The sequence below is a fragment of the Cotesia typhae genome, unplaced genomic scaffold, assembly GCF_013202065.1.
Source record: "Cotesia typhae breed Kobodo isofemale line unplaced genomic scaffold, CoteBio_Ctyphae contig_48, whole genome shotgun sequence".
In the NCBI taxonomy this organism is placed as follows: domain Eukaryota; kingdom Metazoa; phylum Arthropoda; class Insecta; order Hymenoptera; family Braconidae; genus Cotesia; species Cotesia typhae.
The window spans coordinates 7667710-7689387 of NW_027423756.1; the positions used below are offsets into that span (position 1 = coordinate 7667710).

At 30.3% G+C, this 21678-nt stretch overlaps 1 protein-coding gene across 4 annotated transcripts in view; it reads right to left on the bottom strand.

Annotated features, from left to right (window-relative positions):
* Rassf (Ras association family member) overlaps window positions 1-21678 on the bottom strand; it is a 203694-nt gene that overhangs the window by 120558 nt on the left and 61458 nt on the right. Inside the window, exon 9 of one of the 4 annotated variants that reach the window (XR_012479704.1) lies at window positions 8490-8959. The exons of the other annotated variants lie outside the window; for them this stretch is intronic. The gene's annotated coding sequence lies outside the window, so the exon portion shown is untranslated. Of the gene's footprint in view, window positions 1-8489; window positions 8960-21678 lie in introns of those variants that run through there. 4 annotated transcript variants of the gene reach the window in all.

The following is a 21678-nucleotide window of genomic DNA, read 5'->3' on the forward strand; positions in this document are numbered from 1 at the left end:
CCGGCACTCGTTCTCCAACGAGAACGATCTTTATATATTTATTGTGTATACTCGTGTATACTTATTGAGTTAACGATCACCTTTGCTGAATTATCCATCGTCTGATTGTATAAAGACTCTGATTATTAGATCTTCTTAATTTTGAATTATTACTTTTTTTTACAATTTAGGAAATTGTTAGTTAATATCTACTTAAGGAAAATTTCTCTTCGAAAAGAATATTCTTCCTTTATCATAAAAAAATAAATTTTAAACGTAGCTGTTTTAAAAAGTCGTAAAATTTTCTATTTATCATCTATCAGTAAATAGTGCTACTTATCATTTTTTTTATTTTTAAATTACAACTTGCAATATTGCATTTATTTTTAACCGATCAAATATAAATATTACAGTTACAGATAATGATTTTTCAAAGTTGTTAATTATTTTAATCGAATTAATTTGTAATAATTAGTATGAGTTATTACGCTCAAGATGGGTAATTTTTAAAATTTGTAATATCAATTATTTAATATATATGCCTCTTTATTTTTTCAAATTTTTACTTTAAAAAATTAGATAGATGTTAGAATAATAATAATTATTTTTTCAATAAATTTTTAAAGTGCTAGAGAACCAATAAAAACACATTGAATCCTATGAAAAATCTCAACTTTCATTTTATTATACAAAAAGTATCATTTAAATTTCGACAATATTTAATACAATGAATAAAAATAACACATTAAATATTTTCCATAATCGAAAGTATAGATTCAAATGTAATCATTTTAATTGATAAATCGAGACTTGATAATTGAAATTTGACACTTGAAGTATTGACAGAACTATCTTAATTGGCTAATAAATGAATTTAGTAGAAATTAAAGTTTGCCCGTACATTTATAATACAAGATTAAATCTAATTTAAATAATGAAGCGTTTTAATTCTAAGAACAATTGAGAAATTTCATCGATTGAAGTGAATGAAGTATTCGATTAATGAGTTCATTTCATTTAATGAGCAAGTGTTAATGAAGTTAATGTGAATCTGAATTACCTTGATTATTTGAGTGTATTTATTTATTCTCTGGTAAGTTAGCTGCTGTTGCAGTAGTTGCAGTTATTATTATCATTATTTTTTTTTTTATGTATGACCGTGAATTATATTAGTTAGGAGACTTTATTGCGAGTGTTCCAAGTAGAGCCAGACAGAGAGTCAGCAGTTGGTAGGTCCGAGGAATTACACTCTTCCTGTAGTTTGTGAACGATGCGTATCTTTCACAATCTCGTAATTTCTCAGGTAAGTTAATTACTCACGCACTACAGTACAGCGCGAATGAATGAGAGGACGCTAATTCGATCCGTCGGACCGGAATGAAGTTGCTGGAATAGTAAGAGTTATACACCGAGATTCATTTTTTTGCGAAACCCCTGAGTCCCGACTCAAATTCATCCAGCCTTTACTTTGCTTTGAAGATACTTTAAACCGCAAAATTGCATTTACCAATTTCTCTTCTCGGTTTTTATTTAAAATATCTTTTTTTGCTAAAAGTAAATTAATGCTTTTAAGGATAATTTATTTTTTGTTGTATTTAATTGTAAAAATCATTCGCACCCGGTAGGGAGAATTTAACTTCTCACCTTCTTTTTTATTTTATAGAATTCCCTTTTTTAGTTATCTGATTGATTGAATATTTGATCTTAATTATATAAATAAAGCGTATAGTATTCCAACACTTGAGAATTAAATTTATAAATTTATAAACTGTTAAAAAAAAAAAAATTATAATATTTTCATGAAAATACGCTGAAAATAAATACTCGAAGATGTATCACACGCGACTGGTTCTCAATTAAGTTGATATCATCGTTGAAGGATGAACCAGTTCAAGTCAGTACCCGGATCTTACTCTCCTTTATCCTTCAACTGAACTGCTTGCTCATCAAAAAATAAACTAAAAAATCAAAATACATTAAATTATCACACCTAACTATGTCTTATATTCGAGAGAAAAAAAAAATAAAACTCAATTAAAAAATATTTTGATTTACTATCAATAATAACAATTTTGATCCAGATCTTCTATATTTAGGAAAATATTTAAGTTCTAGATCAAGTTGTAGACATAATTGTTTTAATCAAGTATTTTAAAATAAATGTTAATATTATGGTATCACGATTTATTGGAATATAATTAATACGGTAAGTGAAATTTACATTTATCTCTGCAAATATACTAAATTGGATTATCAAATATAAAATTGAAAGTCAAGAATATTCAATTGTTATAAACGAAACATAATTTTATGAATAACTGACTGACTTTATATAATAATATGATCAATATTGAGAAACGTGTTCAATTATTTTCTGAATAATTACAAAAATGATTCAAGTTTGTTAAATAAAGCAATACTTCTTAAATAAAAATGACTGATACATTTTGAAGAATCACATTACATTTTAAAATGTATATTCTATTTCGAAATCAACAAAAACACTTAAAAATTAACTAGCTGAGTTCAAAAAAAGTTCTAATTCACAAGGAATTATAAAACAAATATAAGTGGCCATTTAATTTGTTCGTTTCATTTTGATGAAAGCTGTACAAAAATAAATATAAATAGACAGCAAAAAAATGGATTATTTTCCGTAGCTGCACGTGTATCGGACTACGGTTTACTATGTTATGGATAAACGGGAGAAGAAGAGAGAAGAGTATTAATGTAGAAACGAGAGAAAGGAAAACAAGGTAGTTCATCGGTTATCAGGCCACAGGACCAATCAATTACCATGTTGTGCATGCAGTGGCTTACCTGATGGTGTGTTGTCCCGCACATCGGCGCAACTTCATCGGAAATCAATGAAATCCACGAAAAAACTACTGCGTTATTGATAATACACTATGATTTAAACAACGTTGTGTACTATCACGCATCGAGCTATCACTACTACTCTTACGTTTCCACACTATCGATTTTATTATATTATTTTTCGAGGAGTCAAACCATACGAGACGAAAATACCTGACGTACTTTCAGTATCGGATCCATCATGTCAAGTAGATGAAATTACATTAGTCAGAGGACATATCACTCGGATATTAATATTTATAATACACAGATATTCCATCTGTTAATCACTTTGACATTAACCGAATTATGCATTAATGACTTGGGTGAATATTTTATGAGGATAAAATATTACTTTTATTATGTCAGTAATAACCAATTTAAAAGTTCGCTTAAATTTCCGGCTTTTCTGTTTAATAAAAGTCAGTTATCTTTTTAGATCATCAGCTGGACGGTGTGATATCTAATTTAATAAATGTGAAGCTTAAAACAATAAGGAGATCTTTTAATTAATTATCAAAAAATGCTTGTTATTAAACTTTGGAGAAACATGTGAAAAAATGATTATTTTATACGTATATCAAAAAGTGAGTAGATAGATAGAGTTTTATTTGTATCACAGTTATGTGTTTTACAAAAATATTTTAAATATTAAATAAATAAACATATTTCTTACAAACTAATTTCAACATATTCATATTACATATAAGGTATCAGACTTTGGTAACATATAATTTATTATTTTAAATAAGATTATCAAAAAGTAAGTACAGAAAGACGAAGTCGACAACGTAAACTCGTGACTACAAAATTCTAGGCAGTCTTTCTTCATGGTCCGCGTTAGTTGATATACCGGCCTAATATTTTTTCCACTTCAATTTTACGGTTTCCATCAATCGTCACTACAATTTATCACCAATCAAGAATGACTTCGGCTGCAGTAAGAAAATACCTGGCGGCACGGGACAACCAAGCTCCCACAGAAAAGGTAGAAGAGCCTATCAAGAAAACCATCTTATGGCTTCGACGAATTGAATCAGATTCCAATAAGGAATAAACCTCTGGTTTGAATTTTCAAGCCTCAAATGGCCTTTTTCAAGGCCGCAAATTTTTTAAAACGTGGGATTACTATTCACAGTTTTTCTAATTAAAAAAAAAAATCTGGAAAACGGTTCACCCTGAAGGCGATCCCTGCAACTTCCTGCGTATTCCATATATAAGCGCTTAAAATTGCACTTAAGACGTTTTTGAGCTCTTCGAGCTCAAAAACAGAATTTATGTATTATTATGAGCTCTCTGAGCTCAAATAGTTGATATTCTAAGCCTCTGAGCTCTTCGAGCTCAAAAAACTGCTAGCAGTTTGATAAAGAGTATTTTTTAGAATGCGATGAACTGTGTCCGTATTTCATTTCAGTAGCCTAGTTTACGTATTTTTTCTTTAAATTGATTTTTATTAAGATTCACTATGATACACACGTACAGAAAGAAACGAACTTTTTTTTTTTTTATCAATTACTCAAATAAAATTTTTGAGTACTTTGATACATATTCTTTTAATAAATATTATTATTATTATTCCTTATTTTTACTAATTATTATTAAAAAAATAACGATATTACAAATAAATAACATAATATTAAACTATCAAAGATTGAATTTAACATAGTGTAGACTTTTTTTTATTAGAGACAAATCTTGACGTAATTATAGCTCTCACTATGAAGACACTAATGTTTTTTTATATCTAGAACAACTGCATAATGAATAAATGGTTTTTTAATCAATTTATAAATTACCGTCACTTTAACAAATTAAATACATTAAGATATTCACTTTTGACGTGTATAGAACAGCTCTTTCCTTTTTTCTTTCTTAATTAAAAAATTAATAAAATAAATTATAGCAAAGAAATTATTTAAAAAATCTAGGAAAAATTCATTATTTTCATAACGAGTATACCTATAAAAAAGTAGGTTCAATTGTCGCCTGCATTTACAGAGACAAATGTTCAGGACGTATCAAAAGAGATAAAACGTGGAAAAAAGTAAATTATTTCGGAAGCTCATCGTACCAGCAGATGAAAATAATCCAAAATAAATTAGACATATCGATCGGAAGTGGTTGCCGGATAGTGCGACGGGATAGGTCGATGGTTTACAAAAAAGGACTATGAGGAAGACAAAGATAGTGATAGTACGAGAAAGAGAGAATAAGCTACAACTGTTAAGGGAAGTTAGTTTTCAGGTTGTAGTAGTTGGTTAGGTGTAGCGTTGGCGTGTGGATCAAGTACACGCTACCGGTCTGGCGCAGCGTAAGCATTACGTACACACCAATATCCGCGTGGTCTCTTACCCTCCCCTTATCCCGACGACCCAAGCTTTAGCTATACCTCAACTAGAAACTTTTATTTCGTTTATCGGATTCAACATGCGATTTTCTCCCCCTCCCGTTTATTCGTTCCTACGTCTGTCTAACCATCCCCATGCCATATAATACCATGCTATACCTTTACATATATACATATGTACCTATAAACACAAACGATCATTTTAGTTTGTTGGTTCGTTCGCTCATTCGCTTGTTGTATTCGCAAAGTTTCTTCTCGCGACCCCAGTCTACGGCTTTAAATGAGATAGGTCGTGATTCGACTATCGTCTTGTCTGTTATATCTATCCTACTTATACTTATACTTATATTTATACTTATTTTCTTATCCTTATCTCTATCCGTGTATTCACCAAATTCTCATATCATTTATATCTTATATTTATATGAAATGAAATATAATATAATAAAAAAATAACAACATCCGTGAGGATCATGCATACGAAATATTGTTAAAAAAAAATTTTTTTTCTACCTCAACATCTTTACACTTTACACATATTCATGCTTATGTATGTGTTATGGTGTTTATTTGTACGTTTAAATGTTAGAATAGATATCAGAATATTCAGTGAGTAAATAAATTGGATGTAGATTGCCATCAGATCGTACGAAATTTGCGCACTCGCGTGAGATGAAGATGAAGTTACGGTCTAGAAATTTTTGTCATTGTAAATGTTACTAGAATGTACTTGCTATTATTATTATTATTTTTTTTTTATTGAGTATAATATTAACGACAATTTAAACGCATGAGAAAATAAAACTTGGAATTAAGTCTCATGATCATAATATTATTGTCGTTGATAGCCGATACTTGTTTTAAATTATTATATTGGTTTAAGTAAAAGTTGTAATACAATGTAATAATAAGTAACAGTATATGAGAATAAATAATTTCATCTAAAAGGAAATAAGAGAATAAATAAGTATGGAAATGTGTGGATTAAAGCAGGAGGTAGAAGGTATGATGCAGATATTTTGCCCTTATGAACATCGGGCACGGATTCGTGGCTTGAGAAGTCGTAATTTAAACGTCGATCGAGCTTATCGGCAATCATAAATTCCACGATTGAGTACTCCTTGGATCGCTGGAATACATAGTTAATAAAAACGAGATAATGTATATGACTAGATGCCGCTGAGATATTTTGCTAACTACCTAGTCTCTATGTAATAACATTTTATTAATTGCGTAATTTTAAATTCTTTGCGGGACTTTTTTATTTATTTAATAAGTAGATTTATTTTCTAGGTTATGCATGTGGGAATTAAATGTGTCGAATTTTGAATTGGTAAATAAATTAATTGAGAAAAAGAATTTAGTAAATTTACGTTATTTCAAATTTCAATTATACATTAATTTTTATTAAAATTTAAAACTAATAGTCATTATCGAAAGTATACTGCGTGGAATGTAATATCTAATAACTAATAGCATTAAAAATATTGGAGATTGATTATTATTACCCGATAAGTAACGATAGATAGATAATGGATCTTATTAAAAATAAATGTAATATAACGGGATACGGCAGCACTCTACTTTTATTAACATACATAGCCCGTAAATATATCGTATAAAAATTCACTAAATAATTCTAGCACTTAAACCTGAGCGTATAAACGTAAATAAAATACGTATATATAGTCATATTGAGAGTACAAAGAAAACGGATAAATGTCAACGAGAAAATAACTAACTTTGGAAGAATGCATTAAAGTGTGACGCTAAGAATATATAGATTGAAAGTTATAGAGCCAAGCTGCCATTATTATAGCTTCGGACACTGTCCAAAGTAACTTAACTTACATTACATTACCGATGCACCTATTGTACCGAGGGCCGAAGAGGGAGGGCTCTAAGAGCGTTAGTAGTTAGCACGAGTATATAGCCAATCCGACGGACGAGATGTCGTCGTTGTGCTTTGCATTATGAAAAAGAAGTTCGACCAGTTCGATCCGTCTAGTCAATCGACGTTATACTCAACAAAGGACAAGAGGACAAGTGGATGACGATACTTTTACGATAGTAGCTTGTTCGATCAACGAGTACTTAGCAACAAGTTTTATCACTAAAATTACATTTTAGTAACGTTTTACACTCTATTAAAGCTCTCAGCTATTTTTCTTTATGCTACTTTTTACTTTAAGAAAAAAATAATAAAAGTGCCCGTAAATTTTGAAAAATTAACGAACAATTACTTTGAAAAGATATCATTGATAGAGTAGAAATTTAATTAACATAAGAATTATTTTTATTTACGTTTAAGTTCAATTTTTTTCTACGACATAAAGTATCAAAATATTTTAAGTTTCAAAAAATTGTTTTTAGCCCGACTTGAAAAAAATTTAAACCTTCATTAAATTTTAAAGTCAATTAATTGATAACTTTGAATATAAAATTTTCTTTGTCAAATAATTTTTATACTACTAAGCCGATTGATTTTTTATTCGTTTAATTTTTTATCCTGAAATGTTTTACAAAAATATTTTAAATATTAAATAAATAAACATATTTCTTACAAACTAATTTCAACATATTCATATTACATATAAGGTATCAGACTTTGGTAACATATAATTTATTATTTTAAATAAGATTATCAAAAAGTAAGTACAGAAAGACGAAGTCGACAACGTAAACTCGTGACTACAAAATTCTAGGCAGTCTTTCTTCATGGTCCGCGCTAGTTGATATACCGGCCCAATACTTTTCACACTTCAATTTTACGGTTTCCATCAATCGTCACTACAATTTATCACCAATCAAGAATGACTTCGGCTGCAGTGAGAAAATACCTGGCGGCACGGGACAACCAAGCTCCCAAAGAGAAGGTAAAAGGGCCTGAGATTATCAAAAAAACTACCTTATGGCTTCGACAAATAAAGTCGGAGTCCAATAAGTTCCTCTGGTCTGAATTTTCAAACCTCAAATGGCCTTTTTCAGGGCCACAAATTTTTTAAAACGTGGGATTACTTTTCACAGTTTTTCTAATTAAAAAAAAAAAATCTGAGAAACGGTTGACCCTGAAGGCGATCCCTGCAAATTCCTGCTTATTCCATATATAAGCACTTAAAATTGCACTTAAGACGTTTTTGAGCTCTTATGCTTCCCTTATCCCGACGACCTAAGCTTTAGCTATACCTCAACTGAAGCATAACTGCTTTAAATTCATATTCATTAATTGTTATTATCATTTTAATATATTAAAATGATAATACGCGATACATATTAAAAGAAAAAAAATCAATTGTTAAACGGACAAAGGTTTACCGGCAATTTTTAGTTACGGTGTAAATAGACAGCTTTCGTTATTAGCTATAGTTAATATAAATAATAAATAACAAAAATAAGTAATTAGTATAAAAGGACTGACGTAAAACTTCTTGTCTTTGAAGTTTTTTACTTAGATGTATGTTCAACGTTGTGTGAAGTAACTAGTCACTTTGTTAGACGTTAAAGAAAAATATGTCACATGACAGTAATAACAATTTACACTGATTGAAGGTCCGTACAGGGAAAATACATTTCAAGTTATATAGGTAATGGTAATAAAAGTTTATATCTAATCAGAGGGTTTATTACATATTGATTTTATATTATTTAATAATTTACACCATTTGTCGCATTTTATTTATCATTATCTTTTTCTTCTTCCAATGAGTGCTACTGACATATAAGATACACAGTAGTAATTATAAGTATAGGCAGCGTACGGTGAGCGAAAAAACAAAACTAAAACATTGAAAGTTATTTATGATACGTAAATAAAGTATTGGATCATTTACTTTGATATTTAGGGTGTTATTTAATAGCATGTGCATAGCAGAAATTATAAAGGCATAAACGTTTATTTTAGATATTTTTTTACTGTAATAATTAAAAAAATATTCATTTTTAAAGCATGTGAATTAAAAGATTAGTAAAATCTCAAGTGAAAATAAATCAACTGTAAAAGTTACAGGGCACCTTAATAAAGAAATACAACAGTTGGTAACATTGAAAGACTTTAATTGGAAAAAAAAAATTAGTAACAAAAAAAAGTGATAAAAATAACAATTCAATTACTATGAGAGTGTTCGTGACCACATTAAAGAAGTTAAATTAAAAAAAAGTTAACAAAGGTATTTAATCCGTTTGATCTTGACCCAGGAGTCAGTAAAGGAGTGAGTAAAAAAATGTTGCGCAAGGACGTTATTTTTTGGTAGAGGGTGCGAGGTGAAGGAGTGTAGCGTGAGCTTCGCAAATGCGGGAGTTTCCTACAACTGACGGATCGATATTAAAATGGTGACCGAATTCCACGAGCCACCCCGACCTACCCGAACGGCATTCTGCGAGCACCCTAGCAACTTCCGACCCTCTCTTTCTTCTCTTAGTCGTCTGCGGTTCTTCTCCCTTCGTCGCCCAGTGAGCGACGACGAGCCACATTCTGGTTACCCAGTCACCCTTCTACTTCCATGTCCCACTTCTTTATTCCTTTCTTTCTTTCATCTCTCATCTCACTCTTTATCTTCATCCTTCTACCCTTGTCTTCACCCTTCACCCTTTTTCCCGCCGCGTACGCTCCAATCGAAAATACCTTTTTATCTGGATTTATCAACTTTTTTATTTTTTTACCTACCGACAGTTTGAAGAGTAAAATTTTTTCCATCCCAGAATGCTGGAGGTACCAGAAAGGACCAAAGAAAAATTCCAATCGAAAATAAAATTCCTTTGATTTTTTTCGTCCATTGAATTTATTTTTCGTCTATTGACACTTTTTTATTTCGTTTGTTCTTTCAATAAATTTGTATATATTTATGGTCAACAGATTTTATTATTATATTTTTTTATAAATTTTAATTAAAAAGTAATGAAATAAAAGATCTTGGAAGATTTTTTTATAAATTTACAATTTTTTAAATAAAATAAAATTATTGCTCTGTAAAAGTTAAATGCGTTTTAGATCGGTATAATTCTATACTGCAAGCAGTTATTTGCTTCGTATGTTTTTATAAAACCGTGTGTTTAAACTCTAAAACGACAAAATGAGCAAGGACGGTAATTACTTACAGTTGATTCGACCGTGAGTTTTTACGTCTATAAGATGCGTGCACATATTTTTAACGATTACTTTAATCTCATGTACAGTAGACATATATGGTTATTATAAACATTAAAATAAACATGTAACTAGTAATGAGAATTTTATGTACGTATTTATCTTTCATATTATATACATACTCATTTATATTTTAAATTAATATTAATGATTAAAATCATGAATCAAAACTAAAATTTTCATTAGCGACAATGAGGTTACTAATTGAAAAAAAAAAAAAAAAAAAAAAAATCAGCATTAGGATAAGCGAAAAACGTGTCGTGTCTTATTTAGAAAGAAATATCTAGAGCACGCATTAATTTTTTTTTTGTTTAATTTTTTCATTTTATTCTCGGGTTTATGTATCAGCGGGTAACGCGTTACAGAAACCAACTAAAATGTTCCAGTTGGTTTTATTCACGGCTCGTTGTTGAAAAATATGTTTGTAACTGCAGTCTGCACCGGGAGACGCAACGAGTGAAAAAAGATAAGGACTCCGAGTTAAAAAATAAGCAAAGAGAAAAGGAGAAAATAAACGGAAGAATGAAAACTCACGAGGGCGTGCACGAGCATACGAACATCAACGGCGTAGGAAGAAACGTACGAGTGATAAGGTGTCCGTTCATAATCAAGTAATTACACTAAAATGTGAGCCTCAGAGTAACGTGATGTAAAAGATAAAGTGTCAAAAAGATGCGTTTTATATACAACAGCTTGTTACTACATGACAAAAAAATTCATATACATTTGCAAACATTATCTTTCTTTCAGCTTTTTACTACATTATATTTATATGAATTTAAAGTTGTTTAATCATAAGGCTATATTCAAAATCAAAATATGTCAAGAAATTTTGATATTTACGGTTAATGGTCACAATGATGAATCAAAAATTTGTAGTAAGAACATAAAATTTCATGTTAATTATTTAATTATTTGTAGAAAGAAGAGTTCAATTTGCACCGGAAATTTAATATGTCATTGTATCGTGATGCTCAAAATTTTCTAAACTATTTATTATTTAAAAAAAATACAAATGTCATGATAAAGTCAATTTTTTATAAATTTTTCATAAATTATTTTGAAATCATTATGTATAAGTATGAATTCATAGATTACTGCCATCTAGAGTCAAAATTAGAAAAAAAAATTAATGATGAATAAATGAATTGTAAATTGAAATTTGGATTTTTCAGGAGAAGAGAGTAATAATAGGTTGTTAATAACTTAATTATTGACTATTATAAAATATCATCAATTTATCATCAGTGAAAGAAATCCTTGCAACAAAATTTCACGATGGGACAGAAAAAAAAATAGTTGAAAAAAAAAGGTCCCTAGTAAGTATTGATATTTAATTATTCGATATTTGTATGTGTGAACATGGTGATGTTAGATGGCGTCGTTGAAAAATGTAGTTTAATTCTCCGAGCTTGGCTATATTGGTTTACACTAACGCATTGCACATATTTTTCTCTCATCTATTATGATTATCAAAAAGTAAGTTTTATCATTTAGAATATTTATTTATTGATTTATTTAATTTATGATATTGTTTGATAATCATTTAGCTACGTATAGCTAAATAATTAACTTAAAAGTAAGTACAGAAAGACGGAATCGACACCGTAAACTCGTGACTACAAAATTCTAGGAAGTCTTTCTTCATGGTCCGCGATAGATATCCCCACCCAATATTTGCCCCACTTCAATTTTTCAATTGTTAAGGTAGGCTAAGTAAATAACAAATTAACACCAATCTGATTAGGTTTTTAAGTAAACAATTTTTTCCTAAATGCTGAAACTAAACCATATTTTTATTGTAACTATCATCATTGAAATAAAATAAAAATTTTTTTAATATATATATTAGCTTTAGTATATATACTAAAGCCAAAAAATGGCCAGGAAATATAAATGAATTTAAATTAAAAATATATGAATTGTACGGAGTTTGTATTAATATATGTAAATATGAAGGATCAATAAATATATTTTATTTAAAAAAAAAAAAAAAAAAAAAACTTCAATTTTTCGGTTTACGCACAGAAAAAAAAATTAACTTGATTCAAGAGAAAAATTCTTGAACCAAGAATATAATTTTGAACAGGGTAATTGTCTTAAATCAAGACAAAAAATTCTTGAATTAAGTAGAATTTCCTCAAATCAAGAAAAATTTTCTTAAATCAAGAATTTTTCTACTCAAATCAAGAATATTGAGCTCTTCAAAAATATATATTTGATTTAAGAACATTTTTTTTCCGTGCATCAACGTTTTCTACGCCATCACCAATTCAGAATGACGTCGGCTGCAGTTAGGAAATACCTGGCGACACGGGACAATCAAGCTCCAAAAGAAAAGTTAAAAGAGCTTGAGATTATCAAGAAGACTGAATTATGGCTTCGACGAATAAAGTCCGTGTCCAATAAGGTCCTCTGGTCTGAATTTTCAAACCTCAAATGGCCTTTTTCAAGGCCGCAAATTTTTTAAAACGTGGGATTACTTTTCACAGTTTTTCTAATTAAAAAAAAAATCTGGAAAACGGTTGACCCTGAAGCCGATCCCTGCAACTTCCTACTTATTCCATATATAAGCACTTAAAATTTTACTTCTTACGTATTTAAGCTCTTCGAGCTTTAAAATATAATTTTCGAGTCATTTCGAGCTCTCTAAGCGCCAAATCTTATAGAATCTTGATAAAACACTATATATTTAAAATTTTCAATACTTATTCGGGTGCTTTTTTTTAAACTATTTTTTTTCTGTCTCATCGTGAAATTTTGTTGCAATAAAATTATATATTTTTCTTTAAACTTCTATGCATCGCTATTACAAACACAAATGAACTTTGCGATGAAAGATAATAAGCTGAGAATTTTGAAAATACTACGCTTATTTACTTTGTATTCGAATAACAATTTTTTGTTATTCGAATACAAAAAGAAAAAATATATTGAATAATTGAAAGGCTAAAGAACTTTTCTATTATTGTAAAATTTGAACACCTCAGGAATTATAAGGGTATTTAACCCATGTTTCCTTATATCTCAGTCCTTGGCGACACCATCAAGTCTTGCAGTACTACCAAAATCTTGCAGGTATAACTAAGTACTTAGTTGTGCCCCTAAGGTCTAATCACTGAAAAGCAGTTGTCAGCACTAATGAACCAATCTGAAAAACAAGGGGAAGGGGAAGGTCGAAGTTTGGAGAATAGTGAGCATATATATAAGGGTCATTAGCTACCTAAAATTATTTACGACAAATCTACCATAGTGAACAGACCATATCTTTCAACACTTTCAACACTACGTGCGATCTAGTCGAAACTACAACTCCAAGATGAACACTGACGAATTTGCAAGAATTTTGGATCTTCTACCGACGCCACTACCCGAGGCTGCCGAAGTAATTATGGATTTCGATGAAGAACTCCTAAATCCAAGCAAGGGCATTGGGAAAGAAGAAGAAATAAACCAGTCAGAAGGTTCTTCAGGATTGTCATCAGCGATTGAAGACAACAACCTGAATCTTCTGATTGAGTGGATCTCGATGGAGGTCCTATTTCGAAAACCAGTGGTTTACGTCTGTGAATTTGGGTATTGCACGAAGGTTTTTTACAACAAAATTTCATGTCAAGAACACAAGAAGAGGCACCTTCGGAGAATATTGAAGTGCCAACTTTGTTTTTGGAGACCATTCGTTTATCGAGTTCGCTGTACTCATATGGAGATGAGAAGACGTCCTCGCCTCTGGATGAAGTAAATTTATTTTTTAAAATACCAAATGGCCCTTTTCAGGGCCACCAAATATTTTACAACATGAGAAAACTTTTTAAAGTTAAATTTTCAAAACTTAAGAAATTTCTTAAATAGATTTAAAAAACCTAAAAATAAATTTACAAAACATCAAAAATTCTTTCACTCATGATTATTTTTTATAATAATCAATAATTAAGTTATCAACAACCTACTTTTACTCCCTCCTCCTGAAAAATCCAAATTTTAATTTACAATCCATTTGTTCATCATTTTTCTTTTTTTTTTTTTAATTTTGACTCTAGATGGCATTTAACTATGAATAAGCTGAAAATTAACGCCGAACAGCTAAACAATATTATTTAATTTTATACAATTAATATAATGGTTAAATTTTGCTTTCAAAAATTTATTCATTCAATTTAAATTAGTTATTGTTCCAATAAATCATACTTTCAACTTAAACACCATATTGAATAATTATTATCAGAAGTAAGATTAATAAATTTTGATTAAAACATTAGAAAAAAAAAAAAACAATTGATTCTTAAATATTTTAAAATGATAATGCAAAATATATCTATTTACACCCAGAAACACGGTAGATTAAAGATTAATAGTAAAAAATAAGTAAAAAAAAGTAATAAATAAAATGAAAAGCAAGGGTCCGACGGTAATACCAAGCACGTGCGGCGTGGGTTTAAAAGATGTACAGGCGTTATGTACACATAACCAAGAGAAGCAAGCTTATATGTTAATGCGTTATGTACTGAGATATACAAGCGAATGGTATAAACATCAGGGAACCGAGGACAAGGAAAAAGAATAAGGCACCTTACCTCCAGAGACATGGAAAGAGTGTATATAATATAGTGTAATGTAATGTAATTCAATGTAATGTAAAATAGAGAGAGGGAGAGAGAAAGAGTGCTAAAAGAGGCGCGAGATATGTCGGCTTATTCTCACACACAACATATATAACTAAACACGTTTGGCTTGTCGAACGAGTGGTAACATTCAAACATTACCCTCATGTTACTCTCATCTTGGCTCTTGGTTCTTGCTCTTTACTTGTATTTTGTATTGGGCTCTCTCTTACTCCTCTCGTCCGCATTATGTGCTTGCCTAACCACCTCAAATTAATCAGACAAACTCAGTGATATATCTAGAGATTTCGAGATTCGAGATACTTATAAGCGTACGAGGATCTAGACCCGAATGATGCATTTGTATGATATCGCAGAGCCACTATCTCACTCGAGTTTAGAGTTAACGTTATCTTGTTAATGAGTGTGTGCAGAAATATTTACTTACTCCATTAGTTACTTAACTTATAATATATATTTTTAATGATTTTATACCAGATAACGTTTTCCATTTCTGTTTTTTATAATATTATTCTCCTTGTTTTTTTTTTCTTTATTTCGAGCGAGTGTTTAATTTTAATTCAATTTACAGAAAGACAAACTTCTTATGCATATGTGCACTTAAAAAGACTCACGGATAAATTTGTATCCATGTGGACTTTGAAGAAATAAAAATGTTCGATCGAGTAGTGTTGTGTCAATGTAAAAGCACGTATATTTAGGTTATTAATCGGTACGGGTGTTTCGAACTACGCCATTTTTGGGTCGCTACGACGCGACATCATTTGGCACTCGAACGGCAGTATATCACGACCTAAAACGCGTTACTCATTTTGCAGATATTCTCCCGACCTAGAGCTCCTGTAAAATCGTAAAAATTTTGCTGGATCACTTTGTCGTCAACCGACTAATTGCAACGGATATTTTGGTGTAAGATTTAAGTATTTTTTTATATTTAAAGACATGAGTGGTGTACTATAGTACGTGGGTGTATATTTTTCAGTAAATGTTTTGTCACAAGAAAATATAATTTTTCAACTGTTAGGTAACTGTTACCATCTATTTAGGGCAACCCGATCAATAAATGGACTGTTAAACTGATTCTCATGTTTATTTAATGAAATATTAGTTACGATAAAATAACTTTGAATTTTAATAATTAAAATGAGTCGTAAATATAAATGTTAGAAGTTATAAAATAATTTGAATTTATCAACCCAATATTACTCTGCAATATATTAAAAAATTTATTCAACAGAATATTGTTAATTAGAAAAATTAAAAATGTATACTTGAATAATTTATAATCTTTTATCCTGATATTGGTGGACTATTATATGAAAAAAAAAAAAAAAAATTATTTATGAAAGTGACGTCATCCCCCTTCCACTACAGAGGGGTGACCAGAGGGTCCACCCTCTAGTCTGAAGGACCGATAGTGAAGGATGAGAGGTACAGGCGGGCCTTGTACTTACCCCCACCCTTGGGGTAGCTCTAGGACCCCAGCGACAAAGGAGGATGGCTTCACTTCCGAGGAGACCCCCAATTCACACACTTCGACTTACACTGATTCTATTGTCCCAATATACATACGTTATTGTAAACCCTTGACGCATATACATTGTAGGTCTCCTTATTGTTAATAAACCTTAAATATCAGAATAACGCGTTTCTAACATTTAATAGTTTATAATTTAATCTAATAATTTTTGCTAATGAAGGTTTGACTTTTTTTTTCAATAAAAAGCCAATTATTATGAAAATTTTTTATTCATCGCGACCAATTTCTTTTCAAACGATCTGAATAATAAAAATTCACAATTTTTAATGGATTTTAATGATAAAATCAGTCTACCAGAAGGTCCTTTAGTCACAAGAATTAGGACTTCAAGCCAGCGATTTTTAAAGAAGCAATTTCAACTCTTGCTTGCACTGTATTGGAGTTTTTCATACCCTAACAACTAGTCCAAATATTTTCTAAGAAAATACACACTTTACAATAGTTCATCGAATTGAACATATAATATAATAATGGTTCATTGAACACTAAAAAATTTAAAACTTTTGAAAATTTTCCTACAACTCAAAAAATTGATTGCTTCGTGTTAACTTTGAAACAGCCTTTCAAATTCAAATTAATAAAAAAAAAAGTAATTAAAAATTAAAAATATATTATGTATTAAACTGCAATAACTTGAACATGTAAAGTGTGTAATTTAGCTGAATCGCTCTCCCCCGCAGTTATTCTCGAGATGAATACACACACACAACATAAACAAGCAAAAGAGCAATGCTTTAAAATATACCTCCATGCATATACCGCACGGACAGTATTAGCGCTTGGGTTTTTTACACCGGCAATTAGCGTTGTGGTGGCCGCGTTTACGAGCCATCAACTCGATGGTTTATCAAAACTCCCGTCCATTAATTTCAAACATTTTTCATCCCGTTGACGAATAAAAATAGATCATACCTCAATCATCGAATCTGTAAAATTTGCTTATTCATTTCTTTCTACAAAAAAAAAAAAAAAATGAAAAAACATCGTCGTGATTGCTTTCAAAGATTTGAATCCTCCAAAATATATTAAAATTTTTTCATTTAAATTCATCTGCTAATTATTAGTTAAAAAAAAAAAAAATAGCTGATGAAAATATCACTTGACTTTGAGTTGAATTGATTCGTAGAAAAAGTATAGGCATGTAAATGTCAAATATAATAACTAGATGAAAAATAAAAACATATGTAAGTATACGACGCAGTTTTACTCATCAACTCTGCAAAACTTATAGTACAAAGTAAAATATATGAAAAAAGTATAGAAAGTTTTAGTAGGTAATAATTGTTATTGTGTAGGATATGGTCGTTTAATAACTCCATGTCGAGTCACTGACGTACATATAAATAAATTCTAGTATAAATTACACGTGTAGAACATATTCCGATATTTTTAAGCGATGCAGTAGTAACTTGTTGCGGTTTAATTGAGCTATTACATACAAGCATCATTGTAAGAGCTCAGTTAATGTCGCATTAATTTTGACATCAAGGTCAAAAAATACATTTCACTTTATACTATACTATAAAGTTTATTGATGTTCCGTTTCTTTTTTTATTTCTACGGTAGAAGTGTCATGTGATAATTGATAATTACAATTAAAAGATAAAGAACGAAGATCCTCGTTAATGTTAATAGTTTTCGTTTAGATTAGTAAGAAAATTTATAAAGAAAAAAATTACTATGTAAAATCGAGTTGTAATTTTTTATATTACAAATAAAACATGTAAAATTAAACGGAGAAGAGTTTAAACGTGAGAAAATATTTTTTTAAAACGTCAATTAATTTTTTAGTTGGAAGCATAATATAACGTGTATAAAGCAGTAATCGGGAGTTATGTACCTTATACGCAAGAACGCAACAGCAGCCGATCTTACAACAAATCTATTTCCATGGTCAAGTAAAAAGTTAAGACACGCCGGCGTACCGGATAATGAACTAATCTGGTAAGAGAAGAACACCGGGAATACTGGTAGCCGGTGGTATAGTTGTATATAAAAGCTTGTGTAAATGCTGAGAAAGGTATATAATAGTAATAAATATATACATGTATACCCTAACAGAGTGTAGTGAGCCTGGGAGTGAAGAATGAGATGGTGGAATTTAAGTTAAAGAGTAGATGATATAAAGAAAATATAAAAACAGAGGACACCAAGCGAAACAACAAGACTTTTGTGGCGACTTAATAACATAAGTTTTTCCTCGGCTTCATCGCGGACTCTCTTGCACACTCACGCTCGCGCTCATGTAACCCTTTTAGGATCGGATAGAAAAAGGCTAAATTAAAAATAACATTCTGAAGAACGTAAAAACATTTTTTCGTATACAACTTCACACTTTGTTGTTTTGTAATGTATTTGGTCGACGTGACACTTTAAATTATTTTACAGAAAATTAAAAACTTTTTTAATATTTTTAGACTAAACTTTTTTGCTCCAATAATAAAAATCTTAAGAATAGAAAATATTTGAAAAAAAATTAATTTTTGAAAAGACTAAAGTTAGGTAATGATTACACTATACAATCTCAGGTTATTTCAACCCTATCTAACAGTATACGAAAGGCTAGAGGACTGAGAGGCTCAATAATAATAATAATAATAATAATAATAATAATAATAATAATAATAATAATAATAATAATAATAATAATAATAATAATAATAATAATAATAATAATAATAATAATAACTTCGAGGGATTTTCTGTTAGCTGTGCGCGAATCCTCTACTCATTCCGGGAGATAATGATGGTTTGGAGCAAGAGTGAGGATATATCGCTAAGTCAAAGTGAGAAAATGAAATAAATGGACAACTTATATTATATGGAAGAGTGTGGTGATATTGCGTGACTACTGGACACCCACTATACCTGGGCAGCTTTACCGGGGCTGAAAAACTCAGCGTGGCTTACGTACCTGGATAAAGTTAAATGCCCGTCGCTCTACCTACAGTTTCGGTACTTGTGAGTTTATTTTACAGAACCAACAGTTTTGCTATAACGATGAATTACACTCAAAAGTAAATGTTACCGGACAAACTCCTGCCGACCACGATTTTGTTATTTTGGTATTCAGAAGCTTAAAGTTTATACTGAAGTAGATGAGTTTGTTGATTAACTCTTTGACGGATTTATTCACTCTCAAAGCCTTCAGAAAAAATTTTAAAAATTATGTGCACTGAAAAAAAAAATTAACTTGATTCAAGAGAAAAATTCTTAAACCAAAAAAATAATTTTAAAGAGCTTCATCATCTTGAATTAAGTTAAAAATTTTTAAACTGAGAAATTCTTCTTAGTTTATAAGTAAATTTTTTTTTATTTAAAAATTTTTTGCTTTGATTCAAAAAAATTGTTTTTCAGTATACATTTATGACAGCTATTTTTATAATCTATAAATTTTCAATTTCTGAAAACTTTGAAGAGTTAAAAAAAGATATTATTAGACAAAATTGATGGCAATTAAATAATAAAGCAATTTAAAATAATCATCGCTGTTTTTTCTCCGGAAGGTAACAACATTCATGTGAAATTGAACGCGTCTAATGCGTGAGCGTGATGTTTGTCTGAGAGCGTCAGTCGTATAACTCTTCTGCGAGTAGAGCTAAAAAAATAAACCCCCGAAAAAATAATGACGCCGGAGGTTACGCACAGAGAAGAAGAAAAAGGGTCGAATACGAGTAGAGAGTCGTAAAATCAGAAAGTCCGTCGTGTAAATCCAAACGCCTCGATGCCTTTACTACTCTACTAAACAACCAACTAGCCTTATATCGCTCCAAAGATCCTTTTTTTACGTAACGAGTCGCGCACTCGTAAATATATTCGGAACTGCACTACACACTTGACTCGACTCGATCTCACTCAGATTAAAGAAACCTCTGCAATCTTTCTTGTTTCCTCTATACATGCAATACCTAGCACCTGTTTCCTAAAACATTTTACAGTCTCCTCCAACTTTTTTTTAATTTATTTTTACCTCTATAAAATATTTACCTACACACACATACAAACATATATAGATATACTTTTCCACAGAATTATATGCCTATTAAAGAATTTCGAGTGCGTGCATCAGCTACAAGATCTTACGCCCTCAGGGTCTAAAATTTGCCGAGTTTAAAAAGTAATAAAACTTTAATAATTACACACACTCGCACACTACAAGTTAAATAAATATTTTTATAAACTATAACTTTAAATTTTGCGTGCATGTCTTGAAAAATTCCTCTGAAAAATTTTACTTCTCTTTATCTTTACATCGGATGAATAAAAAATTAATTGATTTTATTTTAAAGATGAAAAAATAATTACTGACTGATTATTAATTTAAATTTGGGTTCATTGGATAATTTATATTGACCATGTAATTTTTAATTTATTAAATTTTATGTAATTATTTAAGGTAAAATGTAATTGACGTAATAACATATTTGAAAACCTTTTAAATAGAAAATAGCCGATCAGTAGTCAAGTTTTTTTTACAGCATGTGTGCATAAGTGTGTGAGAAGAGACGAAAAGAGAATTCCCTTGGGTCTTGGGTCGAGTGTCTAGCAATAGAATAGCATTATATGTTTACTGATCGTGCGACGGGGCGTCGTAATTGTAAGCACCAAGTTACATACCGGGATATTATATGCTACTGATATTGGGTATTGTGCCGTGCCAGTACATTACCAATCTGAGAGCAAAGGTAGTTTAATTCTGTAGACAACAGTATAGATATATTAGATTTTCTATTCTAACCAGCTCCATTCCTTCGACCGTTATTTTGACGATACCCATACATATCTAACTACAGAGTATTCACTGTTAACTTTTCAGCTTCCATGTCTATATCTACATGGTCTATGGTACTCTTGCTGATGCTTATGCTGATGCTGCTATTTCTACTCTCGGTTATTATATATGTGTATAGAGGGTATAATGGTACGCAGTGCGCGGTGTTGTTAAACTAAATGGTAGGAGCGTGCAGTTGTTGATTGTCCGGGTTAGAGAAAATTGTTGGTGGCGTAATAATTTCAGATGTAGAGGTTGAGGTGTACAAGTACAAGTACTAATGTATGCGTTCATATATTTATATGTATGTAACTGAAATACCATAAGTATGTGAAGAAAGAAAAATTAAAGTCTTTTTTGGGCTCAAAAAGTCCAAACAAGCTTGATAGAAAATTTAACGTCACGTGGGAAATTTTTTAA